The sequence below is a fragment of the Pleurodeles waltl genome, chromosome 3_1 (assembly GCF_031143425.1).
Source record: "Pleurodeles waltl isolate 20211129_DDA chromosome 3_1, aPleWal1.hap1.20221129, whole genome shotgun sequence".
Taxonomy (NCBI): domain Eukaryota; kingdom Metazoa; phylum Chordata; class Amphibia; order Caudata; family Salamandridae; genus Pleurodeles; species Pleurodeles waltl.
The window spans coordinates 676,135,466-676,150,727 of NC_090440.1; the positions used below are offsets into that span (position 1 = coordinate 676,135,466).

Consider the following 15,262-nt stretch of genomic DNA (forward strand, 5'->3'; position numbering starts at 1 on the left):
TTGCGGCAGAGCTCAGAAGGAAGGGGATAGCAGTATTCCCTTACTTGGACGACTGGTTGATCAAAGCCAAGTCCCCGGAGTTTGTGTCGCATCATCTGCAGTCAACAACCCAGTTGTTGTTCGACCTGGGCTTTTCGGTGCCCAAATCTCACCTAGAGCCCTCTCAACGTCTCCTAGGGGCAGTACTGGATACAACATTGAATCGAGACTTTCCTCCGCCTCAGCGGATTCAAGATATTCAGGAGGTGGTTCCAGTGTTTCGAAATGGAGCGGTCATTCCAGTCCTCAAGGTCCTTCGTCTGCTCAGTCTGTTTGCCTCCTGCATACAGTTAGTCACGCATGCTCGCTGGCACATGAGGGCTCTTCAGTGGTGCCTCTGAAGGCAGTGGTCTCAACACAAAGGAGATCTCGAAGGTTCTGTCAAAATCTCCAGAGATGCTGCTGCGGACTTGAAGTGGTGGATTGCGGGCAACAATCTTTCACAAGGAAAGCCGTTCGCGCAGTCACCACCAGTGACCACGGTCATAACGGATGCTTCCACTCTAGGGTGGGGAGCTCATCTGGGGGATCTGGAGATCAAAGGGCTTTGGTCTCCAGAGGAACAGATTTTTCATATCAATCTTTTGGAGTTGCGGGCTGTACGTCTGGCTCTCAAGGCCTTCCTCCCATCCCTTCGCGGTCAGTCTGTTCAGGTCCTAACGGACAATACTACCGCAATGTGGTATATAAACAAACAGGGTGGAGTAGGGTCGTACCTTCTCTGCAGAGAAGCTCTTCGACTATGGTCCTGGGCAAAGGACCATCAGATTTGCTTGGTAGCGAATCATCTGGCCGGATTCTTGAATGTACGTGCGGACAGTCTGTCGCCATTTCTCTGCCGACCACGAGTGGCGTCTCCATCCAGATCAAGCTTGTTTGATCTTCCAGATGTGGAGGTTTCCTCGTGAGAACACTCATTGTCCGTTATACTGCAGTCTCCAGTATCCGGTGCAGGGGGCTTTGGGGGACGCGTTTCAGAGAAGCTGGTGCGACCAGTGGCTTTACGCGTTTCCCCCCATACCCTTGATTCCTCGAGTATTGTGGAAGATTCGCCAAGACCGGGCACTAGTAATTTTAATAGCTCCGGATTGGCCAAGGAGGGTGTGGTATTCCGATCTCCTCCAACTCTCAGTGTGCCCTCCGCTCCGCCTCCCTCTCAGGGCAGACCTCCTCTCGCAGTCGCAGGGGCAGGTTTTACACCCCAACCTCCAGAGTCTGCACCTTCATGCCTGGAGATTGAACGGGGCAACCTGAGTTCCTTTTCTCTCCCCCTGATGTAGTGGATGTTATCTTAGCGGCCAGGCGACACTCCACTAAAACTATCTACGCTAATAGGTGGTCTAAAATTGTGGTATGGTGTGGAGAGAGACAGATTGATCCCTTCCGTGCTCATTTGTCAGATGTTTTATCTTTTGCTTTGTCTCTAGCTCAGAAAGGTTGTGCAGTGGCTACTATTAAAGGTTACTTGTCTGCCTTGTCAGCCTTCATTTGTCTGCCAGACCAACCATCGCTGTTTAAATCTCCTATTGTTCTTAGATTCTTGACGGGTCTTCTAAATAAATATCCTCCAAAACCATTTGTTATGCCTCAATGGGATTTGTCCTTGGTCCTGACTTTCCTTATGGGGTCCCCTTTTGATCCTATGCATTATTGCCCCTTAAGGTACTTAGTTATTAAAACAGTTTTCCTGGTGGCCATAACATCTGCAAGGAGAGTGAGTGAGTTGCAGGCTTTATCAGTAAAACCCCCTTATACAACTTTTTATGCGGATAAGGTGGTGTTGAGGACCAAGGCTGCTTTCCTTCCGAAGGTCGTTTCACCCTTCCATTTGGCCCAGACAATCACTTTGTCCACGTTCTATTCTCCGCCTCATCCTTCAAAGGAAGAAGAGAGACTTCATCGCTTGGACCCAAAGAGGGCATTAAGCTTCTACATTGACAGAATGAAGGATTTCAGGCTGGAGGATCAGCTGTTTATCAGATACGTGGGCAAGAGGAGAGGAAAGGCAGTCCACAAGAGAACACTCTCCAGGTGGGTTGTTCTTTGCATTCAAATCTGTTACTCTTTAGCAAAGAAGGATCCTCCTGATGGTATTAGAGCTCATTCCACCAGGGCTAAGTCAGCCACTTCGGCTTGGCTAGGGGTGTTCCTGTGGTCGACATCTGCAAGGCTGCAACTTGGTCGTCCCTTCACACTTTTTGTGAAGCACTACTGCTTGGACTCTGAGGTCAGAAGGGACGGCCATTTTGCACGGTCAGTGCTGCAGGATTTCTTGGTTTGACCATACAGGCACCCACCACCGAGTGCGGTACTGCTTTGGGACTCTATTCATTAGGTGAGGAATCCACAGGTAGTTGTATCCATCAGAAGAACGAGTTACTTACCTTCGGTAACGACTTTTCTGGTGGATACATTAGCTACCTGTGGATTCCTCACGGTCCCACCCGCCTCCCCGTTGCCTTTTGGTCTCACCAAGTAATCCTTGAGTGTGCTCCTCTTGGTCTTTAGGACTGCAATAGATTTTGTATATATGGATACTTGTATATGTATATATTTCTTTGTGTATATACATATTTGGTATATATAAATGTTTTGTTTTAAAAAGAAACAAAAGTTATATTAAATCTATAGCCATTTTATTGAAATGTTGTGTACTTTACAATGTTATGAGATGTTGCCTTGATCTTTCATTGCATAGGGTTATTGTTCTCATGCACGTAAAAAATGTTGGTACTGACGTCGGCACGTCGGCGAGGACCTCTTATTGCCTGTATGACGTCAGACGGCGTTGCGTGGGCTAATGTGACGTCCTCGTCGACGTGCAGAAGCTAGGAAGAAGATTTCCGTCGAATGCTGGCGCCATGGGAGAAATCATTAGGTGAGGAATCCACAGGTAGCTAATGTATCCACCAGAAAAGTCATTACCGAAGGTAAGTAACTCATTAGTTTTGCGCGTTGGAGTTTCCAAGGTGGCACTCGATTACCAGCGCTTTTTGTCACAAGTGGATCTCAGGCCTCCTGTATGCCTTCCCACCATTACCACGTCTGCCCAGAGTTCTGAAGAAGGTCAGGCAAGACCAGGCTCAAGTAATCTTGGTGGCTCCGGACTGGGCACGAAGAGTCTGGTATCCAGAGCTATTGAGCATGACCATCAATCCTCCGATCAGACTGTCCGTTTGGGAGGATCTTCTGTTGCAGCAGCACGGGACGGTTATCCACTCAAACCTGTCCAGTTTTCGCCTCCTTGTGTGTAAATTGAGCAGCGACAGTTGACAGCTTTTGACCTTCCACCCAAAGTCTGTAATGTCATATCAGCCAGGCGTCCCTCCACCTAAACAGTATACGCTTGTCGGAAGAAATTTGTGACATGGTGTGTCAACAAATCTGTTGATCCTCTTTCTGCACCACTCTCAGGGGTTCTCCTCTTTATTCTCTTTCCCAGCAGGGCTCTGCTCTGGGCACCCTTAAGGGATATTTGATGGCAGTCTGTGCCTTCTTAAGGCTACCAGACCAACCTTCTCTTTTCAAATCTCCCATTGTTGGGAGGTTTCTTAAAGTCCTCACTCATGTTTCCTCCCGTCCCGTTCATCATGCGCCAATGGGATTTGAACTTACCTCATGTGTGCCCCTTTCGACTCGCTTCACAACTGTCCTCTACAGCTCTTAACCCTTAAAACAGCTTTCTTGATTGCCATCACCTCTGTTCAAGAGTAAGTGAGCTTTAGGCTCTTTCTTCAAAACCCTCATTCATAGCAGTGCATCTTGACATAGTGGTGCTTCATATCAGGGCTTCTTTTCTTCCCACAGTGGTAACGCCCTTTCACATAGTCTAATCTATCACCTTGCTTACTTTTTATGCACCCCCACATCTCTCTCATGAGAAGAGACTTCACTGTTTGGGCACAAAAAGATCTTTGACATTCTATTTAGATCGTACCAAAGAATTCCGGGTGGGCGATCAACTCTGGGGGATATGTGGGTGCGAAAAAAGAGAAGGACGTGCAGAAGAGGACCATCTCACGATGGGTAGTCCATTTCATCAAGAGGTGCTACGCTTTGGCTAAAAAGCAACCGCCTGAGGATTTGCACGCTCATTCAACCAGAGCAACTGCTGCTGCCACAGCGTTAGTACGTGGAGTTCCAGTCCAGGGCAGTGGTGAAACTGTTGGGAAAGATGGCATAATGTATTCCCTTAATCCCACATGTGAGACTTCATATGAGACCAGTCCAGGAGTGGCTTCAAAATCAGTGGTCACAAGCAACAGGGAGTTGGAAAGATTTAGTGGTTGTCGTGCAGAAGGTACAGGAGGAAATTGTGTGGTGTAAGCGGGAAAGAATTGCACAGGGAAGACCCTTTATGCAAGCAACTCCACCTGTGACGATAACCACCGACTCCTCACATTTAGGATGGGGAGCACACATGGGATCCCTGCAAATGAGGCATCTGGAGGGATCAGGATGCTATACAACACATCAACATCCTTGAACCAAAGACATTTTTTATTTTTTTATTTTATTTTTTTTACCTTTGTAAGCTTTACAAAGACATCTTCGGGGAAAGACAGTATTGATTCAAACAGACAATACAACGGTTTACATCAATAAACAAGGAGGTACTCTATCTCCACCACTCTCAAGGCTAGCTCGGCAACTCTGGAAATGAGCAATATAAAGAAATATGGAGGTTCAATCAATACATCTTCCAGGGAAGGACTATATCGAGGTGGACAGCCTCAGCAGGCAGGGTACAAATGGAAGCTCAGAGAGTGGTACAAATTACAAAAGATTTTTTAGAAGTGGATTACTCCAACAGTGGATCTCTTTGCAACTCCTTGGAACAATAAATGCCGGTACTTTGCCTCCAGACAGATAAACCCTCGGACTCTGGGGAATGCCCTTTCAACAAACTGCTCAGGGACATATACATATGCTTCCCCCCCAATTCCACTGTTGCACAAGGTCATCAAAAAATGCAAAGGGAGTTGCATTACCTTAATTTTAATTGAACCATAGTGGTCAAGACAAACATGGTACTCCGAGATAGTGGAGCTAGCTCAAGGGAGATTTTAAAAGCTACAAAAACAAGATCTGTTATCAATGGCAAGGGTATTCTACCCAGAACCAGAATATTTGAAACTAACAGGATGGCTTGTGAAGACTTGGAATTTGGATACATGAGGTTATTAGAAAACACAATGGCAGTATTAAGAGAAGCAAGAAAACTAATAACGAGAAGATGTTATATAGCAAAATGAAAGCTTTTCACAATGGTTTATAAGCAATGGTTTAAGGAAGACAATCACAGGGGAGAAGATAGTGTTAAAATACTTAACTTACCTTTTACAAGAAGATATGCATTTTTAAAAGTTCATCTAGCAGCAGTAGTGGCCTACATGAGAGGTCATATGGGAAGAAGTTTTTTCACAGCACCAGTTATAAGAAGATTCTTAGAGTGATAAAAGAATAGCACCACCAAAAAGGGTACCAGCACCCACATGTAACCTAAACCTTTAGCGCCTTTACACAAAGCTACTTTACAGATGCTAACTTTGACATATTTTTTGGTAGCTATTATTTCCCTACACATGGTAAGAGTTAGACACTCACAATACAGGGGCCCCATTTTCAAATTCACAAGGACAGAATTGTCCTGAGAACAGCTCCACAGTTCATACCAAAGGTGGATTCACATTAATCAAACTATTCAAATAAGTTTGTTTCAAAATCCAAAGACAAAATACAAAGACCCACACTGAAGGAACTTTGCACACATTGGACAGAAACTGCTCCTTCATGTATTCTATTGAAAAAACTAAAACTTTCAGAAAAACTCAGCAACTTTTCTTATCATTTGCACATAGATATTTGGGAAGACCAATAACAAAAGTATAATTTGCAGATAGCTATATAAGAAGACCAATAACGAACACAATCGCAAGATGGATTGTGCAAATAATTCAGCTGTGCCACATTTATGCAGGAGAAACATTAACAGTTGCACCAGGGGCACACTCCACATGGAAAAAAGGAGCAACCATTACATTTCTGGCAAATACAAGATTACAGGAAATTTGCATGGCAGCAACCTGGTCCCAGTGCACACTTTTACATGACATTATTGTATTGATATTCAAAGGGGACAAGGAAACTCCAGTTGGACAAAGGGTCCTAAAACATCTTTTTACATGGCAATACCCTTCTACAACCCAGCCACCACAGGAATAAAAAAAAGTTATGGAATCAGTGCACAGCATGTGAATCCAGAAAAGATTTACGCTGCAAAACTTAGTTTTTTACCTGTAGGTGTAGTTTTACAGCTTAAATAAATTTACGTGCTCCCTGTTGGTCTTACCAGTGCCCATTGGGTGTTCACAAAAGTGATGGTGGCCAATGTCCAAAGTGAGTGCAGTGAGCGAACCTGACCACTATAAGGAGTGTTTAGGAGGGTTCTCCCCTCAAGAACATTTAGGCAAAAATGACGCATTCTTCATCACCTGTTTCATTGCATATTTAATTGTATTTGCTTTTAAAACATAGTAAATGATGACCTCAGAGTTCAACAATGTTTGTTGGGGCTCTTCAGTGATTCCTTTACTATCATTCTTCAACAGTGTCCTTCATCTCTCCATAGCCCCTCTCTCACATGTATTTTATTTGTTTTATAGCATTTCTCATACCAGTGTAGGTGCACTTTACATCACAGACAAATACAGAGGTAATGAGACATACATATGTAAGTCAGTATATGGAAAATGTTACATTAGACAAAGTGGACTACAAGGTGTGGAATCCATGTCATCCATACTGGTTGGCATTTTTAAGAGTACTTGGTGTGGAGAAGAAGAAACCTAGGATCCAGAATGTAACATAGTGGTTAGAGTTAGCTTTACTAAGAAGAATTTATTTCTACCCAAACAAACAACCATTTTTAGCAACATCAGTATAATAAAGGACTCGAAAAAACATACCTTTCTCACCTGTACTATGTAGTTTACATATGATGACATTTCAAGCTCACTGTGCCAAATTATATTTGTAACTTATGAACTGCATACTAACGAAAGGTTATTCGTGACAAGAGCAGTAACCCACTTAGCACTGCATTATGTGATCTGCGTAGTACACGTCCTTTGCAGCAGGCTTATTAACTGCCTGTGCCACTTAAGATGAGTTAAAACTACCACTAGATGAAACTCCGATCCTGATCCAGCAGGTACATTAAACACATTATCTTGACACTTTTATTGTTGCCTGAAGACTACTGAAAATACAAGGAACTCTGCAGCGGTTGCTTTCCAAACTGCTCATCTTAACGTCATTGCAGCTACACCTGCTGACTGCAGAACCGGCCTTTAATCCCGACCTCAGCTCAACATCCTGTGATTCTGGGCAACTCACTTATTCTTCCCGAGCCGAAAAGAAACATGTAACGCATCTTGGTGCTCATTTATACCACCCTAATTTCCTCTGGTCAGGTTCGTGATATTTAAAACTACAAAAATTAAATAAAAATAAAAAAACAGTTTTATCACACTAAGCTGAAAGCACAGTAAAATAATCAAAGATAGGAATGTTGCAGCCTCATGCAGGGAAACCCCACACTGCTGTTCACGGCAAGTCTTACTTTGTCACCCAGTCAGAGAGTACAGAAAGCGCATGTAGGCGCTACAAATCCTGATCCTCCTGTTTGAGGCCAAGTGGCATTTTGGGCACTTTAGGCCCCTGTTGGTACCTGAGGAGCTTATAGGAGTGCTGCTGCAATGCACTGTGACGTCTCAACAGAAGTGTCCCTCTGTCCCAGAATGGGTTTCATGACCAATCTGACTGTCTGTTAATGGTGATGACACTATTGTGTCAGCCATTTCTAAGTTTGACTAGTGCCACTGCAGGTACTGTTGGGTATGCTGCGCTCTCCCGAAATCACTGTCAATGCTCCCCAGCAACAAACAAATTACCATTTTTCGTGCAGCTCCCGTTTTAAAAGCAGCGGTGCAAAAACGCTTCTCACAGGATGTGATGTGCATGAAGTGTGTGAGCTTGTAGCATGGGTGCACACACCTTTCAGGGAACGAAGGGGGGTGGTTGCAGCATATCTTTGGAGGTCGGGTGCCCCAGTCTTCCCCTACACCGACAACTGGCTGCTGTCGTCATCCACCTCTAGACTGCAGTGAACCTCTAAACATCTTTGGCGTTCACTATCAGCAATCACACCTGACTCTTTTGCGGAGTCTCCCCTTCACCGGAGTCACTCTGGACATGATGCAGTTTCATACATTTCCTCCATAAAAGAGGGTCCAGGTCATTGGGCTATGATTCCAATGTTTCAGCATCTGTACTGGATCTCAGTGAAGACACCTCTGACTGGTAACGTCCTGCATCCTGCTGGTGAAGCATGCCAGATGGCATAAATGGGCTTTGCAATGGAATCTGAAGTGCAGATCAACAGCATGGTATAAGCATGGCATAGAGCAAGAACAGCATGATTTTCTTATTAAAATGTTGTCAAACAGTCCAATATTTACCAGTGTTGAAAGCAATCCTAAAATACTTCATCGAAAATATTTAAAACCCTGTAAAGAAATGATGATGCATAACCCTAGCAGTAATCTAAAGCTGCACTACAAGATCCTCTTTAGACTAGAGGGCTACATTCCTCCCAAATCTATGGTCTTTATTCCTCGTAGAAAAACATCAGTTAACCAAGTGGTCATGAATGGCCGCCTACAGGATATAGAAAGTAAATGACTTGAAACGGCAAGAAAAATAGTAGTGAAAGTTACTGCAACCGCACAAGCACTTCAAACCTTGTATGTCCATTTCCATTGAGAAAAGATTCAAGTGTTCATCCAACAATTTCATGGGAAATAACGCAAAAGAGGAGACGAAGTCACTGAGGAAAGGATTGTGCTAGTAGCAAGTGTGTCTCTAAATAAACATGCCTTGCATACAACTGCCATCTAGTGTTGGACCTGGACTTTTGCAACATGTTCTTTTTGAAGATATTTCGGGTCACAAAACTTGGGAAGGCTCCTTCATTAGACCACAATGCAGGACAAGTGAAACCATCTCACACTGTTTTGAGTGGCAGCCAGAAGCAGCATTTTTTTCACCTTTGTTTTTTAGGACCAGCCTTCGAGTTTCCCATCGAAGCAACTTTGCAAAAATAATCACTGCTTATCCTTTTGTGAGTCAGAGGATCCTTTACTGATGTCCAGGTACCTTGTTTCGACACATGACTTTAACGACTACCACAATTGACACCTCCACCTATAACTGGTATTGACGGGAGTTAACACTTTCAGGGCACATTGCAGAGAATGACTTTGGTGTATGTTATTTAATGGGCATTCTTACAGTTTTTGCACTAGGTCCAACACCAATTTCACAGCATATGCAACCTTGATTGTGCATGGAGTGCAACAAATCTACCTGCAGGACTGCTTTCTGCAAGAAAAACCTCCAGCATCAACAAGAGGTACATTGTAGAATGCAATGGGAAGTCTTCCTGAAAATCCCCAAAATAGTCAGGCCTGATTCTTCAGACTGTCATACAACACGGGGAGACCATGCACCTAGTCATGAATCACTCTCGGCCAAAAAACAGATACATTCATAGTGTTTATTCCTGCCCAATACGCAGCAAAGTTGGACATCTTGACCTCAGTATCATTCCTACACCTAGGGTACAGCTGTCCCTGATGAGAAGAGCATCAACCCTTTAATCCAGCCTGTAAGGGCACCAGTCTTCAGGTTTGGATTCACCAGTGGACACAGCATGGCCCCAAGAGCCACCCTCAAGGCCAAGCAAGCCTCCACTGAAACAAACCTAGGCACGCCACCCGCTTATGCCCGCTTGGCACCAAGTCACTCAACACTAACTTCAGAGCCGCAATTGATGCCAATTGTCCTGTCTAGTCTGGCCGAGATGGGCTCTGACACAATCCTTAATACCAAGATTCACAGCCATCAAGGGCTGTATCCAGATGCAGCTGCCAGAAGTCCCCAACTGGAGGCAGAAGAGTTTCATCTACCCCTCAATGGGAAAGATTCTAGCCATACCTTTTGACCCTGAGCATATACATTGACCCTGAGCCCATACATACACCCTTCCACATCCACAAGCAATGGAAGGTAGTTTTCAAGGAGAAGTCCTCCTTTGAGGCTCTTAGACCTCCATGGCCAAAAAAGGGTTAGTAACATTACCATAAGCCTGCTACCACCGCCCCCTGCTCCTAGGTGTGCCCCTTTACCACTGCCACCTCCATGCCCTCGCATGCCTCCTCAGATTAACTGTTCAGAATCCCCTCCTGAATCTGTCTACTCAGATTCAGACCCTTGTAGTCTTTAGGATTATCACGTTGATCCCACCAATGAACCTGACCTAAAATGTACCTCCCTGAACGGGCGAGCAGTAATTCATGGAGACTCTCTTAAAGACAGAGGTCAGGATAGTATCTCCAAATGCTTAAGCCCTTAATAAAATGTTTTCAGCAGCCATTAAAAGCCAGGATCGTCAATCCAAGGGTAGCATAATAGAGAAATCCTGCTTTGAATGATCTGTGGTCAAGTTCTGCATGTTGAACATACATCATGCAAACATGTAATTGCAGGCAAGATAGCAGACGGTTTGTCGCATTTCGGCATTTACCAGACCAGCAGTCCTTATTTACAGCTTATGTTATGTGGGTTATTATCACACATGTTCTGATGGATAGCTTTAACCAAAGATTCCTCACCTTAAGAATACCCTCCAGACTTGATCTGGAAGATACAAGCATTGCTCCAAGGTGCAAATACATGGTCCCTTGAGGCTGTGTGTAGAGTTCGGTCTGCTTCAGAAGTGACAGTAAAGCCGCATATAAGCTCCAATCCTGCATATCAATAGCAATTCTTTTATTTCCTCACCCTCATAAGGGGAGCTTGTGCCAATTGTTTTTTTTTTTGTCACTTCATGATTTTTTTTTTCTTACAGTTTTTTTTTTTATTTTATTTTTGTGTGTGTTTGTTTTTAGTGTGCAGGGGTAATAAAAAATTACAGGTTTTAATCCCTGTAGGGACTGTTTCAAATAAATGTTTTTGACAGATCCCCATTAGGTGTGCATCTGGAGTTTGGGTTTGGTGCACAACTGCAAGTTCAGGGAGAGATGTGTCCTGATAAACCCTAGGGCTGTGCCTCAGCTAACACCGAAATAAATCTCAGAAGTCTTGCTCATAGTCAAGGGCCTGAACCCGTTCCCGCTCTTCAGACCTTTCCAGCAACAGGTCCTTGTTGCTCTCTAAGTCTCCCTACAAGCTGAAACAAAAATACAGGCTTGATTCATTCCTGTCCTGCCACCCTCAACCTCGTCTCATTCCCGGTCTCCAGCTGAGTAGCCAATGCTGCAACAGCTCCTGATGCACTCAAGGGTTCCCCATACATCAGTGAGGTGTCAACAGATAGAGGCCTTTTGATAGGCTATATTGCATTTTTTGGTGCTTTTCCAGCTCCCTCTGCTGTTACGTTGGGCCCTAAAGATCAATGTAGAGTTATGGCCGTCGGGGTCCACTGTTGGCATCGTCTCTGCCTTCTGAACCCGCCTTGGGTTCTGCTTCGATGCCAGAGCCAACTTCCAGTCCAGTAAGGAAATCCATGCCACTCCCTTTGACATCAGCACTGGCACCAAAGGAACTCCCCAAATATATTGTTCGATAGACCTATAGCTATTTGAGCTGCCTTGATCTCAGCTTCAACCGAGGTCATGTCCAAATGCTGTAACACACCCAACCCCAGTTCATTCAGCTTTAGACACAACCATTATTTTACCTCTGTGCTGCACTCCAGGGCTCCAGCAATGTTTTGGTTTGGACTCTGCTCAGAGCCAACCAGCTTTAAGAGATGACAGTGAAGATGAGAGGTTATTTTCTCCAGCAGTCTAATGATGATAATTTATATATGGAGTTGCAGGAGGCTAGAGGGCTGGAAACCTCCCCTCCATTGGGTTATGCGCTGGATCACCAGTGGAAGAATGTGCCTCTTTTGTCGTGGTAATGAGATGTGGCGGAGGTATTAGGTTTACAACTGCCAACTATGAAAGCCAAGTTTAATGTACTAACAAGTTTTGAAACCAGAACAGACCTCTTACAAACCATTACTTATTTTTATTGAAGCCCTACCTGACACCTTTATGGACCCCTGGTCTAAGCCCTGTTCCTGCCCTCCAGTAAACAGACACTTTGCCAGAGGTCACAGACACACACCAGTTCGTTCTGATTTCTCGACGCAGCACCCTGTACCAGAAAATTTGGTAGTTAAAGCTTCCACCAGTAGGGTGAAGTCCAGTTCTTTCCCCACAACGACTCCAGACAGAGTCAAAACAAATTGAGGCATTTGGGAAGCAGATGTTTTCCTCTGGCAGTCAATGTCAGCTGCTTTTGGGCAGAGATATATCCATGCTTTAGTGGACATTGTTTCAAGCCAATTTGGCTAAAACCATTGGGGATAGTCAAGACATTGCAAAGTTCATCACCTGCTCTGGACTGAACACTACTGACTACTGGGGCAGAGGAGTTAGCATTAGCATTGTGCTCTGACTGCAGGCTTAGATGAGAAATCCATCAGCTTCTCTGGGGATGTGCAAACCTCTTTGATGGACACTGTTTGCTTAAAAGGCCATCTCAGCATGGGAACATTTTAGAAAGAGCCTTGCCTTGGTGTGTTCCCTGTGCCGTTTTACCCTGGTGAGACCAGATAATCAACAGTTTCACCCCTCTAAAGGCTACTCCTAGGGATTGTTGTACAGCCAAGGCCCGCAGCACCCACAACAGGCGCTCCAGTTTGATAGGGGATGAGGATCAAGCAGAGAACGTCCGGGCCACCCTAGGCAACACACTTCCTACTCCTCTGCCCCATCAGCAACAACTTCCAAACCACTTTAGTTTACCCTCAGTGACACAAGACCACCCTGTGGGGGTGCAGGATCAGACATTTCCTCAAAAGTGGCAAAATATAACATCAGAGAAAGTCAGTCCACCTGATCATCTAACAAGGCTATGCCCTTCCATTCCTTTTCAGTCTGCCATATCTTCCACCCATCAGAACGTCTTTGAGAGGAGAATCTACCTATCTTGCTTCAAAAATTGTAGGTTGTTTTGGCCAAAGGAACCAGAGTTGGGGACGGCTATCCTAGGGAGTAGGGACATGCTAATATTCCCGCAAATTCATCCTATTTCAGATCTTAATCGTCTAAACGCCTTATTGCAGAAGGACAAATTCAAGATGCCTAAGCTGACCCATATTCTGACTGCTGTAGATCCATGTGACTGGATGGTGGCTTTGGACCCGCAGGGTGCCTACTTTCATGTACTTGTCCTACACTCCACAGACTGATGGTTCAAGGTGGGCCAGTAGCATGTTGAATTTGCTATCATCCCCTTTGGCCTTCTAGAACCCCTCGACTGTACACAGAAGTGACGTCAATGTTTTAGAATATCTTTAGAGTTAGGGAATTCAGATTTTCTTGTTCCTTGATGACTGGCTTTTGAAGATAGACACACCACAGTCTGTCATAGGACACCTCTAGACAAAGGCGAAACTCCTGAGATCGGTGGGGCTCACTATCAATGTGCCAAGGTCACACCGGACTCCTTCACAGAGGTTCCTTTTAATTTAAATCATCCTGGATATGGTGCAGTTCCATGCCTTCCCTCCACCACAATCAGTCCAGTACATTCAAACTATGATCCTGATGTTTCATCCTCAGTCCTGGCTCTTCGTGACAGTGTGCATCTGGGCATCCTGTTCGTTGACTATATCAGGTGACACATGCAGATTCTACAATGGAACATGTGGGTGCCACACCAGGGTAACCTGTTTGAATCCATCCAAGGTTTGGAGCACAAGGCAAAAGATCTGTAGCGGTGGCACACCTGCTGTTGGACTAGCAGCAGAGATCAGGGGACTCTTGCCACATCAGTTTGTTGGAGTTGCAGGCCATTCACTTGGCACTGAAAGCCTTACTACTGTCCATCAAAGAGAGACTGATTCGGGTTCTCATAGACAACCATGTGGTACTGCAGCAAACAGGGTGTAATGGGGTCTTGTACTGGGAAAACATTTGCTGGATCTCCATGGCATTTCCCTGGTTGTAAACTGCCTTGTGGGATATTTGCGGTTTAAGGAGGACTAACTCAGCCAGCAGCATCTGGCTAATCACAACTGATGGTTACATCCCAAGGTGTCCCAGGAAATATTTCAACAATGTGGTGAACCTTGACTAGATCTTTTTGCCACCACTAAGAATATGCAATGTCTAAACTATAGCACCCTAGAGTTCCCTAAAAGGTTCTCTCCGATGTGCATTCTGGGTAGAGTGGAGCAGGAAACCCCATATGCCTTTCTGCTGCTGCCCCACTTTCTAGAGAAGACAAGAAACAACCAGGCCCTAGTCATTCTAGTGGCTCCAGATTGTTCAAGGAGAATGCTGTACTCAAACTCTGGGAATGACCTGTCATTAATCAGGCTACTGCCTCAGGAGGATCTCTAGTCATAGCAGCAGGGCAGGGTCCTGTACATGATGCTGCAGAATCTGCGCCTCCATGTGTGGAACTTGAGCGGCGACAGTTGAATGGACTCAAGCTACCTCTCAAGTTTGTGTATGTCTTCCTTGCTTCCAGACACCTCTCTATAAAGTCTGTCTGCACTGAACTCCACAACAAGTTTGTATCCTGGTGTGACACCGGCGGTCTTGACCTGTTACAGTCCTGTTATTTGTTTTATCCTTGGCCTAGCAAGGACTTTCACTGGGCCCAGTTAAAGGTTGTCTGCCCTTTCAGCCTTTTTACTTTCACCGGTGGAGCTGTCTAATCATTTAATGTGATGAGGTTTCTAAAAGATTTGACTCCATCATGCTTTGTGATGCCACAGTGGGATTGTAATTTGGTCCACACTTTCCCACGTGTGTTCCAGTCAAACCAATGCACAGTAAGTTGTCTGACTCTGAAGACTTTGTTTCTGGATGCAGTGACTTTAGCTCACTCAGTGAGTGAATACTAATTTCTCTTGTTGCAGCTGCCGCACACATTTTTGCAGGGTAAAGTGATGCTGAAGGCAACAGCAGCCTTATGCCTAAAGCTGTAACTGCTTTTAACATTGGGTGATGCACAATTCTTCCACTGTTTGTTGCCTTGCCTCACTTGTCCAAAGAGGAGGGAAGGCTCAATCGCCAGGTTCCCAAAAGAGCTTTGA

General features: G+C 44.9%; 1 protein-coding gene across 2 annotated transcripts in view; it reads left to right on the forward strand.

Annotated features, from left to right (window-relative positions):
- Window positions 1–15,262, forward strand: part of DDB1 (damage specific DNA binding protein 1) — a 682,863-nt gene that overhangs the window by 517,159 nt on the left and 150,442 nt on the right. The gene's annotated exons all lie outside the window — the stretch shown is intronic.